Genomic DNA, 16,646 nt, shown 5'->3' on the forward strand with positions numbered 1-16,646 from the left:
GGGGAGACGGGCAGCTAACTGTCACAGCAACATGCATCTTCTGGTACTGCTCTTCCACACAAGCCAGGTGACTTGTGAGATGGCGCAATAAGCGTCCCGATTTTCAGCTGAGGAATGTTGGAGAGTGGTGATTTTTCCCCCTATTTTTTAAAAAAAAGTTTAGGGGTACTCTCATTTTCCTACTCATATTGAAATAATGCCCCTCAATGAGGCCAAGCTTAGATTCACAAAATGTTTAGGGGTATGCATCCCCCCAGGAAAAAAAGCACTGTTGGAGAGTATGTGAGTGCTTTTTGCCTGGCTGGAATGTGTTCTTAATCTGTGATCATGCTGGCTGGAGAAAAGAGAGGGGTAGGTGATTGTATGTAGAAACCAGGCTAATGTACAAAGGCAATTTTTACGTTAGTTGCCCAGCCCACTTTTGCTTCTTACTCTACTCACCACTTGTATGTGGCCCCTGTCAGGTTGCCCAGATGGGAATGAAAACGATTCATGTCTCCTTCCTCAGAGACTGTTTCCCTCCCCCACCCCCACCATGAGCCATCATGCCAGCAATGAAGACTTTCTTGTTTCAGTAGGCTTTTGGGAACTGCCTGTTGAGTTGCTGTCATTGGAAAAGGTGGGATATAAATTAGATGATGATGATGGAACCTGCTTCTGATGCCTTCACTGTGTCTACCCAGGAACAAGAGCAGATGCTCTTCTCAAGCTACTTTCCATAAAAGATCTGGTTCTCTGATGGCTTTGTTTTAGTAAACTCTAGCTTTTATCATTGTTTATATTAATGTTTTAACTAGTTGAGTTGTTGGATTGAAGCCATTTGAATCTGCAAGAGAGGGCTGGAGAGCACAAGCACCCTGCTTGCAGTGGTTGTGTTTCTCCAATGCTGGTGCCCTTTACATGTGCCTATGTAAGGAAAGTGAGAGGATCTATGGTTTGGAGAAGCCCCAGGGGCTCACAGCACAATGAGGATGGGGAAGCTAAATGGGAAGGATGCTCCAAAGAGAGGCAGGTGAGTTAGAGGCACCAAGTCCAGAGCTGGGATGGCTGAAGAAAGGGGATAGATAAGAAATAGGTTGAGCCCAGGAAAGACTGGAACTGAATAAATATATCCTGGGGAAAGGGAGAGCTCAGTGAAACCACACCCAGGGCCCACAAGCAGGAAAGGAGGAAAAGAGACAAGACTGATCTGGAAGAGGGACTAAGATTTCTAGTAATGCTGAACTATAAAATAACTGAACAGGAGGTAGAAGGTGCCATTCAGAATATGCAACTAGGTAAATCTCCAGGACCGGATGGACTGACTTCTAGATACTACAGATCCTTGAAGGAAGGGCTAGTACAACCTTTAAAGGAAGTCTGTAACGAAATAATGGGTGGGAAAAGGGCACCAGAGTCGTGGAAAGAAGCGTATATTACACTTGTACCTAAAATAGAGACTGAAAAGACCCAGCTTAAGAACTACCGCCCCATATCACTGCTCAATGTGGATTACAAAATCTTTGCAGACATTTTGGCTAAAAGACTAAAAAGAGTCCTAATGGAAGAGATACATAAAGATCAAGCAGGCTTTCTCCCGGGTAGACATTTGTCTGACAATGTGAGAAACATAATCAATATTTTAGAAAAACTACAAGTGAATATAAATACCAAGGCAGTTTTGATATTTGTGGACGCGGAGAAAGCCTTTGACAATATTTCTTGGAGTTTCATGAAGAAGAACCTACAGGGGATGGGGGTAGGCCAAGGCTTTGAAAACGGTATAAGTGCAATTTATTCAGAACAAAAGGCTAAATTAATTGTAAATAACGTGGTGACGGCGGAATTTAAGATAGCAAAAGGGACACGACAAGGATGCCCAATCTCCCCATTGCTATTTATATCGGTCCTGGAGGTCCTGCTGAATATGATTAGAAGGGACCAATTGGTTAAAGGTATACAAGTCGGAGCTAAACAGTACAAATTGAGAGCATTTGCAGATGACTTAGTATTGACATTGCAGGAGCCAGAATCTATACTAAAAGGGTTTTGGAACTGATTCAAGAATTTGGTCAGGTTGCAGGATTTAAATTGAATAAGTTAAAAACAAAGGTCTTAGAGAAAAACTTAACTGTGGTTGAGAAAGAGAGGTTTCAGAATGAGACAGGTTTAACAGTGGTTAAGAAAGTGAAATACCTGGGGATTAACATGACAGCAAAAAATGGGAATCTATTTAAAGACAATTATGAAAAATGCTGGGCTGAAGTGAAAAAAGACTTAGAAAATTGGTCAAATTTGAAGCTTTCACTGCTAGGCCGTATTGCTGCGATAAAAATGAATGTATTGCCTAGAATGTTATTTCTCTTTCAAACATTGCAAATTTTGGACAAAATGGATTGCTTCAAGAGGTGGCAGAGAGATATCTCTAGATTTGTCTGGCAGGGCAAGAAGCCTAGAATAAAATTTAAAATACTAACGGATGCAAAGGAAAAGGGTGGATTTGCCCTGCCAGACCTTAGACTTTATTATGAATCAGCAGCTTTTTGCTGGCTGAAAGAATGGCTGCTTCTTGAAAACACAGACATTTTGGACTTAGAAGGTTTTAATAATGTATTTGGATGGCATGCATATTTGTGGTATGATAAGGTCAAAGCACATAAAGCATTTAAAAATCATATTGTCAGGAAAGCATTGTTTAATGTCTGGATAAGATATAAAGACCTACTGGAAAATAAAACCCCAAGGTGGCTGTCACCGATGGAAGCGAAAGCTCTGAAAAAGCTCAATATGGAGGCCAAATGGCCGAAATATTGGGAAATTCTGGAACAAGAGGGAGATAGACTGAAATTGCAGAGCTTTGAGAAACTAAAAAACAAAGTGCGAGATTGGCTCCATTATTATCAGATAATGGAGGCATACAATTTGGATAAGAAAATAGGCTTCCAGGTGGAAAAATCAAAATTAGAAACAGAACTGTTAGAACCCAAAACTAAGATTTTGTCAAAGATGTATAACTTGCTGTTGAAATGGAATACTCAGGATGAAACGGTTAAATCTGCTATGATTAAGTGGGCACAAGATGTTGGACATAACATAATGATGGCTGACTGGGAACAGTTATGGACCACAGGTATGAAGTTTACGGCATGTAATGCCTTAAGAGAGAATATTATGAAAATGATATACAGGTGGTACATGACACCAGTCAAGCTTGCAAAAATCTATCACTTGCCCGATAATAAATGTTGGAAATGTAAAGAGACTGAAGGTACATTCTTTCACCTTTGGTGGACTTGCCCAAGGATTAAGGCTTTCTGGGAGATGATCTATAATGAAATGAAAAAGGTATATAAATATACCTTCTTGAAGAAACCAGAGGCTTTTCTCCTGGGCGTGGTCGGCCAATTGGTGCCAAAGAAGGACAGAATTTTCTTTATGTATGCCACAACAGCAGCAAGAATACTTATTGCAAAGTATTGGAAGACACAAGATTTACCCACTCTGGAAGAATGGCAGATGAAGGTGATGGACTATATGGAACTGGCGGAAATGACTGGCAGAATCCGAGACCAGGGAGAAGAGTCGGTGGAAGAAGATTGGAAGAAATTTAAAGACTATTTACAGAAATATTGCAAAATTAATGAATGTTAGAATGATGTCAGAATGAAATTAAGTGGTCTTAGCAGCAATGTTATAAAGGTGTATGTACAAATGGATTGTTAACAGATGAGAATCTAAAGTTATAATATGTTAAGTTAAAGGATTAAGACAAAAACAAAGAGGGAAAGGAATTGCTGAATTAACTAATAGAACTGGAATACAAAAAAGGGAGGTGTGAGGAAGTCAGGGAAGTAAGGAAATGAAATGTAAGTTATGGAAAGATCGATTTTTTTTTAAAAGTGTTTTCTATCTTTTTTCTGTATTTTGTATTTTGTATTTTTTTCTTTTTTATTTCTTTTTCTTTTCTTTTTATCTATGTAATTTTTTCTTTGAAACTTTAATAAATATCATTTAAAAAAAAAGATTTCTAGTAAAAATAATATGTTAAAGAAGATGTTGATCCTGCATAAACAAATTGTATGTGCAGCCCATACTTTGAATGCTAAGTAAAATTCTGGCATGATATCTCAGAAAAGATATGCAAATGTTGAGCTGGCTATAGAAAAATTTGACCAAATTATCTGCAGGTAAGGTGAGCAAAAGAGACCCTAGAGATTAGATTTTTCCATCTCAGAAAGGGACAGCTGATAACCTGGGCACTATGAATATGAAGTCAGTGTTTTGCATCCATGGCTTGTATGCCTGGTACATATGCATGTGTCTATGAATTATGGGAGTCTATGGGCAAAAGCTTATTTCTTCAGAGTATATTTGCCTTTTATCCTTTTTATCCAAACAACCCTCTTTCATTTCATTTCATTTCATTTTGCAAACAACCCTATGCGGTAGGCCAAGCTGAAACGTAGAGTCTGACCCAAGGTCAGCAAGTGAGTTTTGTGGCTGAGTGGGGATTTGAACCTAGGTCTCCCAGGTCCTAGTCTGGCATTCTGACCACTACACCATGGAGAACTGCTGCCAGTCAGTGTGGACAATATTGAACTAGCTGAATCAATGACCTGACTTTGTAAAACGCAGCTTTCTATCGGATAAGTCCAAGACTCAGTAAAAAAATTGAGCCTAGATTTTCTACTGTAACCAGGTGAACATTCTATTACTGGACCTTTGCTGTAATTAGTGCTGTAAATCCAGAAGGACCCAATTGGCAGGAAAGAATCCCTCCAAATTTAAACTGGTGTAATATGTCAGTGTTTGGCCTGTAACTGTGGCTGGATGTCAGCCCCCGCTGCGACACCCCCTTTCTGCACCTGTTTGCAAAGGATAAACTCTGAATTCCACAACCCACTCAATCCCTAGCTGAGTGCCTCAGATTCCTTGTGAGGTGCAGTGCAAGATGTCAGGTTCTCTGCTGCCTGTGGTGATATTACAGCTTTAAAGAACATGTAAGATCGTGGTGTCATCATCATATATATTCTTTCTTGTCGTTTTTTGATGGAATTGTTGGGAGTAGCAAGACATAATCAGTTTTTTCATGGGCCCATTTGTGTCTGTTGCTCTGCTGATCAATGAGTGAGATGACCAGCAAGGCACGTCTTTGCTCAAGATGTGGTTATTTTCGGAAGTGACAAAGATAAACAACGAAAGACTCCTAAGAACTTCCTTCCCTGTTTATTTGCCTTCTAAGGATTCAGATGTTAAAGATCAACAAATGTAATCTAGCTGTAATGGATACCACTTACTATTACTAAACACAGAAACTCAGGTACTCAGGTACTAAACTCAGGTACTCAGGAAGATCTCGTGAGTTCCTGTGCTCCAGCATTCCCACGTGTGAAAACTGTAAGGCCAGAAGCCAAGGCAATTCTAGTGAGGTTGGAGGACCAAACTGCACATTATGCAGGAGATGTTCTACTGGCGCTCCTCATGCACTTGCAGTTGAGGGTTGTAAGGTTAAAACTGGGGCTGTGCACATGCCCTGCCCTCATCAGATTTAAGGCCCGATCCAGCGCTTCAGAAAGGTCCCAATCTGACTTGGATCTGGGCCCTGAAGCAATTTGAGGCCTTTTAAATTAGGGTTTTGAAAATAGAGTTTTTAAAATAAAATAAAAAGTAAAGGCCTTTCCACCAAGTAATACACATGTTATATGTTGAGTTTCTTGCATTTAGTTAAATTGCATGAGTCAGCACACCCGCAGTATAATAAATGAGCCTCACCCTGAGAAAACCACCTTTATGATCATAGTATCTCTCCTGCCAGTGTGGTGTAACAGTTAAGAGTGTTGGACTAGTACATGGGAGACCAGGGTTTGAATCGCCATGAAGCTCACGGTGTGATTTGGGGTCAGTCACTGTCTCTCAAACTAACCTACCTCAAAGGGTTGTAGTGGAGGAGGAGAACTGCATATATCACTTCCAAGTTTGAAAAGGTGGTCTATAAATGCAGTAAATAAATAAAATAAAATGTGTGCCCTTAAAAGATGCCCTTACGCTCCTTCGATCTGCTATCCTCATATACCTGCTCACCACACCCAGCCTCACCACTTGCTCCTTCTCCTGCTCTGCAAATCATTGTTTCGTGTTTCATTTTCATTTAGTCCACAAAGGATGGGGGCAGATTCCATGTGATCTCAATTACTTCTTCTCCCCTCTCCCTCCGTCTGCTACTTTCCAACTCTCTCTGCTTCCCACCCACCTACTTTTTGGAATCCTCAGATTACTCCATGTGGACCCAGTCTGACTTGTCTAGGGCTGCTTCAACCAGCTCTGGCCAAATCCCAGATTGACCCAAATCGGCCCTATTCAATTCAGGATCCGGCTGGAGTTGGTGCACTGCCCTGATTCAAATGTTCCTTAGAGGAAAGACGAAGTGCAAATGTAATCAACAAACATTAATTTTGTGCAACTCAGCCAAATCTGTGCTATAATCTGACACCTCGTCCAAAGATGTGCATTCCAAATTATTGCCCAAATCCATGTAGAAAAGCCGGAGTTCCTTACTGGACTATAGCTCATCAGCCAGAGTATGGAAGCGATTCATAGACAACTGGAACAACTGGAAACAGACTGTCTAATCTGTGAGAATAATCAGACAGTATAAATTCAGGCCAGCATCAGGGAAGAGTTAAACACAGCAGTCTGGAAAACTCTGTCCAGATGACTTCCTGATAAAGTTTATACAAGGATAGCTTTGTAGCAGTGTGTGTACATGTGCGTGCGCACAAGGGTGCTTGTGTCTACGTGCCACATGCCCCGAATCAGGGTGGGACGGGGCTCCATACGGCTTGTCCCGAAAGAGCTGCCATTGATCATATCCCTCGTCTAGCAAATTCTGATGGACAAACCAAAGTGATGTCTTTCCCGCCCCTGCTGCTGTGCTCGGTTTACGCAGGCCGGCTCAGAAGGGAGGAGCGCCCGGGAGAGCTTGAATCTTTTTAAACCAGAAGCAGGCAAGCGTCGTGCCCACAGCAGTTGACAAGGGGAGGGTCAGATTGCATCAGGAGCCCACAGCCACTTCTATGTGTGATGCATTTCCCCACACGTCTTTCTCGGCTGTGGAATTTGTGTCAGACTGCTTCAGCAATGTCAATTGCCGGGCCTGAAAATGTCAAGCAGCACAATTACAGCCTTCTATTTACTTTGGTCGCATGGGTTCCTGATTTCTAGGAAAAAAAGATGCCAGAGTTGAAGTCTGTCTGGAAACAACACCCTCTGATCTGGAAGCTTTCCCGCCTGTTCCTTGATGTGTGTGTGAAGTGTTTCTTGCCGTTGCTCAGAATGGAATGAAACCTTGCCAGAAGGAAGTCTGCGCTTCCCAAACATTTGTTTGCCAAGTAAAAGTAATGGGGGAGAGTATATAACACCCCCCACTCACGATTTATCCCCCACAGCTTCTCCTTTTAGGGCATTTTCCCGTCAGTTTATTTCCAGGCTTGAAGCTGGTTGTGAGAGGGAGCCATGGGGAAAACAGTTGAGGTGATATGCTGAAGGAAAGAACTGGTGGGCAGGAGAAGGGTTAAGCAATATCTCTCACTTGCCAATTTCACCCCTACAAATCGACACAGGACTGAGAATCCAATGCATCATAACATGTAGTTCTGCCCTCCATTGTGACATAAAGGGCACTCTGCACCTGCTCAGAGGCAACACCATCAATTTCTACTTCATTTTCGATAGTTGAGCCCTGGCACTGAAAACAGGTGAAAGTCAACACAAATTAAGCTAGGCTTCCCAATATATCCATTTGCCTGTCTTCCCTCTCCCGTATTTTCTTTTCTGAAGTCTGTTGTTGTTGTTTTTAATGTACTAGGTTCATGGTTTCGCTCTCCATTTGTTCCTCTCAACCTCCCTGTGAGGTAGCTCAGGTTGAGAGAGAGCTATTGGCCCAAGGTCACCCAATGGCTGAGTGGGGATCTGAACCAGGGTTCCCCCAATCCTAACTAATCTGACACTCTCCCCATTACATTATGTTGGATTAAGGGCCAAGGTACTTAGTCACAAAAAGTTGTAATCTGAGAAGCTAAACCTGACCCTGGTGCTGCTTTTGCTGCACTGTCAGAAGAGGCCTCCTTGGCCTCTCCTTAGTGTGGAAGGCACCTGTGCTATTCTGTCAGGTGGGCAAGGAGGAGGTGGAAGATGTTCACAACTACCTCTGAGCATCTCCCCTGCATCTGCTTTGTGAAACAGCCAGCAACCACGGGTGACAGAGCTCAGGATATCGACCAATGGGTAGGTTCAGAAAGATCTGCATACACTGCAGTTAGTTATGCTCAAATCTGTCATTGTTGCTTTCTCTCTGTTTCACAAATTTTCCAGGCTTAAATTCAGTTCTCCACATTTCCACAGCAATTTGTGAATTTTGTTCAAGGCCTCATCAGCATTTTATGCAAATGTCTCTTGATATACACAATTTGGTATGCAATTTTGCCTAATATACACATTTTTTTGCAAAGCAATTTCCCCATATATTTTCACAGAATTGTAGAGATGGAAGGGACCCCAAAGGTCATCTGGCCCAACCCTCTGCAATGCAGGAATTCTGCCCACAGCCGTCCCTGGGTGGGCTCACCAACCTTTTGCTTAACAGCCAGACACACTGACCCATTGCACTACCTGAGGGAATTGCCAATTTCGTTTGCTATTTTCACTATTATATGCGCATATATATATATATATATATATATATTCACTAATACATGCATTTTTATTCAGAATTTGCCCCAGTGTATGCATTTTAGGACACATTATATGGCTAGGGAACCGCAATGCAAAATTCGGAGAAGGGTGATTTCAAAGGATGGTTGAGTTACAGATCATGCATTGTGTGAACTAGGTAGGTTTGCTTTTAAATGTGATCTGAATGGGATTTCTCTCACATCCCTAATTGCAGCCCACTGCTGCATGTTTATATCTCTGGATTGTGGCCAGAAGTGACTTCAGCCTTCCACGAACATTTCACTGTGCATTCTTCCTCATACGCTCCATTTGAGCTGAAGCTGTAGAGACCACAGCTGTTCACCTTGCTTGCACTAATTTTTGTTCAGCCTGTACCCACATCTGCCTACAATTAGCAGTCTCCCTTACCTGGATCCCAGCCTGAAGCCTGCCATATATGCACATCACGTTAGCGCCGATTCCCAACATGAATTGCAGCCTAATATAAATTTCCCTCTACTGATGTGCAGAGGGTCAAAACGTAGGCAGATTCTTTCTTTATTACTTCATAGAATTCAATCACTCTCAGCATAAACAAGGTATTTGAAAACGGTGTACAGTGAACTAGGAATACAGGCTGCCTGAGCTCACAGAAATCAGTGTGGAATTCAACGGGCTTGCGTGCTGACCCCAAACGCTAAAAAACTGCTACGTAGCCACAAGTTGTCAAGTAGGACCTGCTTGTCACCAGTCCACTCCCTTGGTTCTAAATGTTGGTAGCACAGTTCACATCCTGTTACCCTTCAGGCCAGCCTTTCGTTTTGTGTTGATGTAATGAAGACACAACAGTTAATGTGATATGATTACTTTTAATTACTTTTCATTTGCTTTATTATCCACCCTTCACCCCAAGGTCCCAGGGCGGGTCACAACAATTTAAAATGCAACACTGTGATCACAAGAATTTTGTGGGTCCTAAAAATGTACGTCTTATGTGCTAAAGGACAGGATAAATAGGTGTGCCTTCAGCCTACAACAAAATCTGACAATGTAGGGGATGGCACAAAGAATGCCCTCTGCTGGACCAGCACCCCAAGCTTCTGAAGGTGGTGGAACTACAAAGAGGGCTCCTACTGTTGATATTAACACCCAAGCAGCTCTGTATGGAGAAGATCTTTTAGATTTGGGGGCCATACATTTAAAGCACATGGCTTCCCTCAAAGACTCCTGGGAGTTGTAGCTTATGAAGGGTGCTGAGAGTTGTTAGGAGACCTCTATTCCCCTCATAGCAGGGGCACCAACTCCTAGGGGCCCAGCTCTTTTGAGTCCGCCTAATAATTTGTGGGGGCTCCCCCCCCCATGTTAAAAAGAAGCAGGGGTGGAGGGGGCCAAGTACGGAGCCAAGCACAGTGCAGTTTCAGTGGCCGGCTCCTTCTTCTCCTCCTCCTGCCATGGAGGGGAAGGAAGGGGGAAGCAGCCCCCGGCTGATGGCAGCGGTAGGAGGAGGAAGAGGAGACCGAGTGCTGGAGAGGAGGAACCGCCAGCCATTGAAGCTGCGCTGCCGCCCCTTGCTCCTCCCAACATCTTGACAGCGTGATGCCACATTGCACATTGTGTGTGTGACATCATGCGCGTGACATCAAACCCCACCCCATCTCCCTCACATGTTGGCACCTCTGCCTCACAGAGTTGCAGTTCCTAGAGTTCTTTGGGAAGAGGGATTGTTAAAGCAGTGGTAGAATGCACACACATTAGAAATGTGTATGTGTCACACTAAAAAAAAGAGCCGGCAGAGGAAGGAATCTTGCAATGGGCTTGTGAAGTAGCTGGGGGTTGTGCAAATGCAAAAAGAGTGCCATCACCTCTCCCCCACCGCACACAGACAAAAGAAATCAGCAGAAGAAATTTGCCAAGTCTCTGTAGTCAAGGGGTACTTTTGCACAATGTCAGCATAGCTTAAAAAAAAGAAAGGAGCACAAAAGAAACAACAAAGCAGAAATTGGCCAATAGTTAGGAAAGGAGGTTTATGCCCTGAGCTAGTCTTGGGTCTTTGGGATGTTCTTTTAGCACTTTAATGAGGTACTAACTTAACACACACACATACAACAGGAAATTCCTCTGTTGCTAATCAGAGGCAATGGGTGACAGGATGAGATGCAGACACAAGCAGCTCCTTAAGCAATTATCTGTGACCAATCAGAATGGGGAAAGCCAAACGACAGCGACCTGGGAATCCCCTGAGAGATTTGTTTCAGTTTCACTGGCTTCCTGCAAGGAACATCTTTTGATTGTAAATGGAGGTGGTGTAAAACCAAGGCAGCAATTGGTCAGTGATGCTCTAGGGCAAAGAGAATGTATAAGCAACATAAAAGAGGTCTGGGGAAACAGGCAAGGCCGATTCAGTTTCTTAGAATGGCAGAGGGAACAGCAAAACAACAAGATGGGGCCTTCCCCCTGGGCCACACAGCAGAAGTGTCACTCACCCATGACTTGACTGCATGCAGTTTATTATTCTGGGAGTAGAGTCCACATGATCTTCAATAATAACCGAGCAAACTAACAGGGTACAGATGAAAAGAAACTTACCAGATAATCTCTCAGGGAGGAAAGTAGAGATGGGCAAGGAAATTACTTGCTGCTGCTGTTGTTTATTTACTGTGGGGTGTCTGAATGATGCAGCAAGCACTGCTGACTGCTGGTGGAGTGTCATTGCTAAGATGTTGAGCTTGAAGGTCCTGGGTTCAGATCTCACCTCTGTAGGTGGCTCAGATAGGCAAGACACTCTCTCTTAGCCACAGCTATTTGCAGAATGGAAATAATAACACTAACCTTCTTTGATTCTATGACCTACCTTGTAGGATTGCTGTAAAGATTGCAGAAAAGTTGTCTGTGCATCATTTGGATTTGTCAAAAAGCAGTACCTAAATACAGTGGTACCTCAGGTTAAGTACTTAATTTGTTCTGGAGGTCCGTACTTAACCTGAAACTGTTCTTAACCTGAGGTACCACTTTAGCTAATGGGACCTCCCGCTGCCGCCACCGTGCCTCTGCCGCCGCGGCGCAATTTCTGTTCTCATCCTGAACCAAAGTTCTTAACCTGAGGTACTATTTCTGGGTTAGCGGAGTCTGTAACCTGAAGCATCTGTAACCCAAGGTACCATTGTACTATTTTATTAATTTTAAGCCACCTTGGTTATTCTGTAAAATGGTGGGGTATACATTTTGGAAATAATTAAAATAAATAATCAGTAATAAAACAAGTGTTTTCTGTTCTCCAGATATATACCTACTGCTCCTCCTAATAGTTCAAGTTCGTGTATGCTGTGCATTCTCACAACAACCCTGTGAGTTAGGATGGGCTAATAGACAATGACTGGTCCAAGGACACCTTGTGAGGATCATGACTGAGTGGGGATTGAAGTCTGAAGATAATACCTGCAATGGATTTGACTGTCACTTCCAAAGAAACGTTTTTAAAGTGTGAGGAATCTCTGTGTGTGTGGAGGCTAAAGCAATACAGAATATGCAAGAGGTTTCTTTTATCTAATACTAACTATAGAAATGTGCCAATTGTGGCTGACGATACTGGGATGTAGGGGGGGTGAAATTGGTCCTTGCTGCAGTAATAATGTCATCAGATAATTTCACAATGAGTTTCAAGCCGGATGTGTCTTACAGCTCTTGGCTCTTCCCATTCAATCCTTCTGTCAGTCATAACTACCACATGCCAAGTTTTGGACCCTGCTGAGACACTTGGAATGGTTTATGGGATGCTGTTGATTCGGCAGATGACGTATGGTCCAGATGGTCCCCCGTCATTTAAGGCGGCTGTTTCCATTTGTTGGCGTCATATAATTTTCAGCGGAAAGGTGATTCTTTCTCCCTACCAGATCCACCGCATATTATTTCCCAGGCTTCACAGTCTTTAATATATAGCACGCAAGTGCTGGTGAGAGAAAGGAAAACTCAGTGGGAGAGGAGGATATGCTTTGCATCCTGCACTCAGGCACAGGGGCAAGCAAGCATCTTGGGGCAAACAGGCCGTAGTCAGACAGGTGAGGTCGGGCAGCTGGCAGACAGGCAGAAAATCAAGATAGTTCAGATGGAGAATTGGCAGCTTTCCTCAGCAATAAACTGCCTAGGCCAAAGGAAGACAGCAGACTGTGCCCCATCCCGCCTGCTTTTTTATTATTTTGGCATTAAGGACAAAACTTTACAACTCACCAATGTGAATACGAAACATACATATTAAATTATGCCATCAATTATGCTGGCTTCCTATAGCTCTGCCCATTCCCAGCATAAATAAATTGGCTTTCCCAGCTGGGTCTTTGAAAGGTTTTGAATGTGATTAATAAATCAGTGACAATAAATAATTATTGTCATACGGAGGCCAAATGACATCACTTGGGAACAAATCATGTTTTTAAAAAAGTGCAGAGCAAACATTCCATCAGGATGGCACCATGTGTGGAGGGTAGGCTTAACCCTTCCCCCCTTAGCTGCAGTCCCAATGGAAATATTCCCACCACACATGGACACACCACTAACAACCTCAGGAGGAAAGCACCCATTGGCACCACAGCCTTGCTACCTATCCTAAGGTTCCTGGGACTTGACTATGGTCGCTGTGAACAAAAGAGACAGTGAGGGAGAAAGGTGAAGAAGAGCTTGCCCACACTTTCTAGGCACGGGTCCAGTACGTTTCTTGTTTGCCCTGCCACTTTCGCCGGGAAACCCCGTAGTTTACCGCTGAATAGGGTTTTCTGTGGATTGGAACTTCCTCCAATTCGGTGGGGTTTTCCTGGGGAAACAGCAGGCCAAACAAAAAACTTCTCAGACCCATGCCTAGGAAGAAGAGCAGAAGTAAACATGGGATAGGCCAAAGCCAAAGATGTCAGAGCCTGGCCTAGTTGAACTGTCCTCTCTCTTCTGCCCCCAGGGTAGCTACCACCTACTACCTCATGGGGAGGATCCCAGGAGAGGGAGGGAGGCTGGTGAAGAAGATGTCAGGAACCTGCTCCTGTTCCAGCTAGACTGCTCCCTCCTGTCCTTGGAGCCATCTGCCACTTACTGTCCTGTGAGGAAATGCCGTGATGACTTTATACAACAATATTGTTCATTGCTTATTTCTAAATACAGTGGTACCTCGGGTTACATACGCTTCAAGTTACATACTCTGCTAACCCAGAAATAGTGCTTCAGGTTAAGAACTTTGGTTCAGGATGAGACAGAAATCGTGCTCCGGCGGCACGGCAGCAGCAGGAGGCCCCATTAGCTAAAGTGGTGCATCAGGTTAAGAACAGTTTCAGGTTAAGAACAGACCTCCAGAACGAATTAAGTACTTAACCCAAGGTACCACTGTAATGTATTTCAATGACAACCTGTAAACTGGCTTAGAAAGACTTGTGAATGTCCAGAAATGTAGGACCGTGATAGGAATAAAAATAAATGAAGACAAAGGTGAAGAAATAGATTTGCATGGTTGTTGTTTTTTCTTCCCCAAATGGCTGTATACAGAGAGTAAAAAGGACCTTCAGATCAAGGAGTTTGTCCTCACAAAGAGAGCTAACTGATAACAGAAGCTAAACGCTATATTCACTTGCATCTTACTCGTTTCAAACTACAACAGGTGTTTTTCCTCCAGCAGAGTTTAAAACACATTTTCCTTCCCCTCAGCTACTTTTCTCCTCCAAATCCCAACATCCCAAAACTGCTTTTTGTTCAGCACCAGTCAAAGACATATTTTTCAGGCTTTTTAGTCAATTTTAGCTGTTTTATTAGTTTTAATTTCATTAATTAATAATTTAATATTAATAAAATGAGCCCAATTTTTAGAGTTTTACAGTTAACATGTTCTTCCTGATGACAGATTTAATGTTCATTGCTGTTGTTGTTTTGGACGATGAATTTCCCCCCCATATAGCTTTGTTTAATGGAGGGGTAGGTTATTGATGTTCTTATGTAATTGTATTTATGGATTTTTAATTGTATCTCCTAATTTGTACGTTGTAAATTGCCTACAGCCTTTAGCATAGAGCCCGGTCACTGGCGTAGGTGGTACACAAATGTAATAAGCAGCAACACAAACAAACAAAGCAAACAACTTCAATTCTGTCCTTTATGCATTTCTGCATAATGTGCAATTAGTCCCTGAGCTGATGGCTGGCAAGTAAGCTGATTTTTATGTAAGTAAGGACTGATCCACAGGAGCAATGCAATTATTATTATTATTATTATTATTATTATTGCTGCTGCTGCTGCTGCTGCTGTTGCTGCTTTTTGAGGGGGTGTCAAAGAAGCATGCAATTAAATACTGTATATTTAAAATAACAATAAAGCACAATTTGATGCCATATTTTAAAAAAAGACAAATTTAGCAATTGCATCAGGGATAGTAAACCTATAGCACTCTAGATGTTGCCCAGCTCCTGTCAGCCCCAGGCAGCATAGCCAAGGATCGTGGATGATGGGAGTTGTAGTCCCACCACATCTGGAGGGCAGCAGGTTGTCCATCACTTCATTGCATTAACAACCTCCAGGTTAGTATCAAACCTGCAAAGCATACAAAGAGCCCACTTCACTGGGTGCTAATGGGGGGAAGGGAGTTGTCTTGCAGCTTTTACAAAAGGTAGAGAGGAAGGCCCATCATCACCTTGTTCCATCACATTGGGGCTACTGTAGTAGAGGGCCCACCCACATCCTCGCGAAGCAAGGGCTTACGGAGCAGGACCTAAGCTTCTGCATGCAGATGAACTAAGGCCAAAGAGGTGGCCTCTATGGCATGTGAGTCCTAGGCCACGGATGACTTGAAAGCAGAAGTGGGGAACCTATGACTCTCTAGATGTTGCTGGACCCTAGCTATTGGCCATGCTAGCTGGAGCTAATGGACTCCTGCAGCAACTGAACAGCCATCGGCTGCCTATCTCTGCTTTAAAGGTAAGTTTATTTCCACAAGTGTCTGCCTATGTACGAAGACACTCAACAGAGGCCCTTCTTCATGTGTGCTTGCCAACAGAGGTACAGTGGCTGGCTACTGGAGAAAGGGCTTTTCTCTCTGCTGGTTGCTTTGTGTTTGCTGTATTTCTGCTCTTTTCAGGTTTCAGATGGCCTGGAAACCTGTTAAGGGTATAAATACCTAAAACTGGCCTCTGAATACCTCTTGCTGGGAATCACAAGTGGGAAGAGCAGTGCTGGGTTCAGGCCCTGTTTGAGGGCTTCCATTGGCATCTAGTTGGCCACTGTGAGAGCAGAATGCTCGGCTAAATAGGCCTTTGGCTCCTTCCAGCTGAGCTCTTCTTAGATCTTACTTATGTTTCTTACATTAAATGTGGCCTGGAGCTACACTGGAATCCAATACAATTGCAACTGAATATGAAGATCAAACCTTTCCATTCTTAAGGAAATCAACCCTGAGTGCTCACTGGAAGGACAGATCATGAAGCTGAGGCTCCAATACTTTGGCCACCTCATGAGAAGAGAAGACTCCTTGGAAAAGTCCCTGATGTTAGGAAAGATTGAGGGCACAAGGAGAAGGGGACGACAGAGGATGACATGGTTGGACAGTGTTGTCGAAGCTAAGAACATGAGTCTGACCAAACTGCGGGAGGCAGTGGAAGACAGGAGTGCCTGGCGTGCTCTGGTCCATGGGGTCACGAAGAGTCGGACACGACTAAACAACAATAATGTTGATTCCTCACAATATTGATCAGGAGATGAACAGAATAATTTTGCAACAGCTGAAATGCATTAATCATCTTCAAGGGCAGCCCCATGCAGAGGGTATTACAGTAAATCCTGATAGTTCACTTTCAGTTAGAAATGCATTATGTAGTAGCAGTCTGCTTCACATGTTCAAGGGCTAAACTATTTTGCACAAAACAGGTTTTGTCCCAGAGTCCTGGTGAGCTCTGGGCTAAAGCCAACTCAGATGTGCCATTTCTGATACAGCATAGTCC

General features: G+C 43.2%; 1 long non-coding RNA gene across 1 annotated transcript; it reads right to left on the reverse strand.

The window, feature by feature from the left end:
- Nucleotides 1-9,976: 9,976 nt before the first annotated feature.
- Nucleotides 9,977-14,763, reverse strand: LOC308476254. Its single transcript, XR_013985811.1, has 3 exons — nt 14,048-14,763; nt 13,640-13,820; nt 9,977-12,567 (listed from the first exon to the last, which is right to left on the reverse strand). It is a non-coding gene; the product is annotated as an uncharacterized lncRNA (long non-coding RNA).
- Nucleotides 14,764-16,646: the final 1,883 nt, after the last annotated feature.

The sequence above is a fragment of the Podarcis pityusensis genome (assembly GCF_964106645.2).
Source record: "Podarcis pityusensis genome assembly, chromosome: 4".
In the NCBI taxonomy this organism is placed as follows: Eukaryota; Metazoa; Chordata; class Lepidosauria; order Squamata; family Lacertidae; genus Podarcis; species Podarcis pityusensis.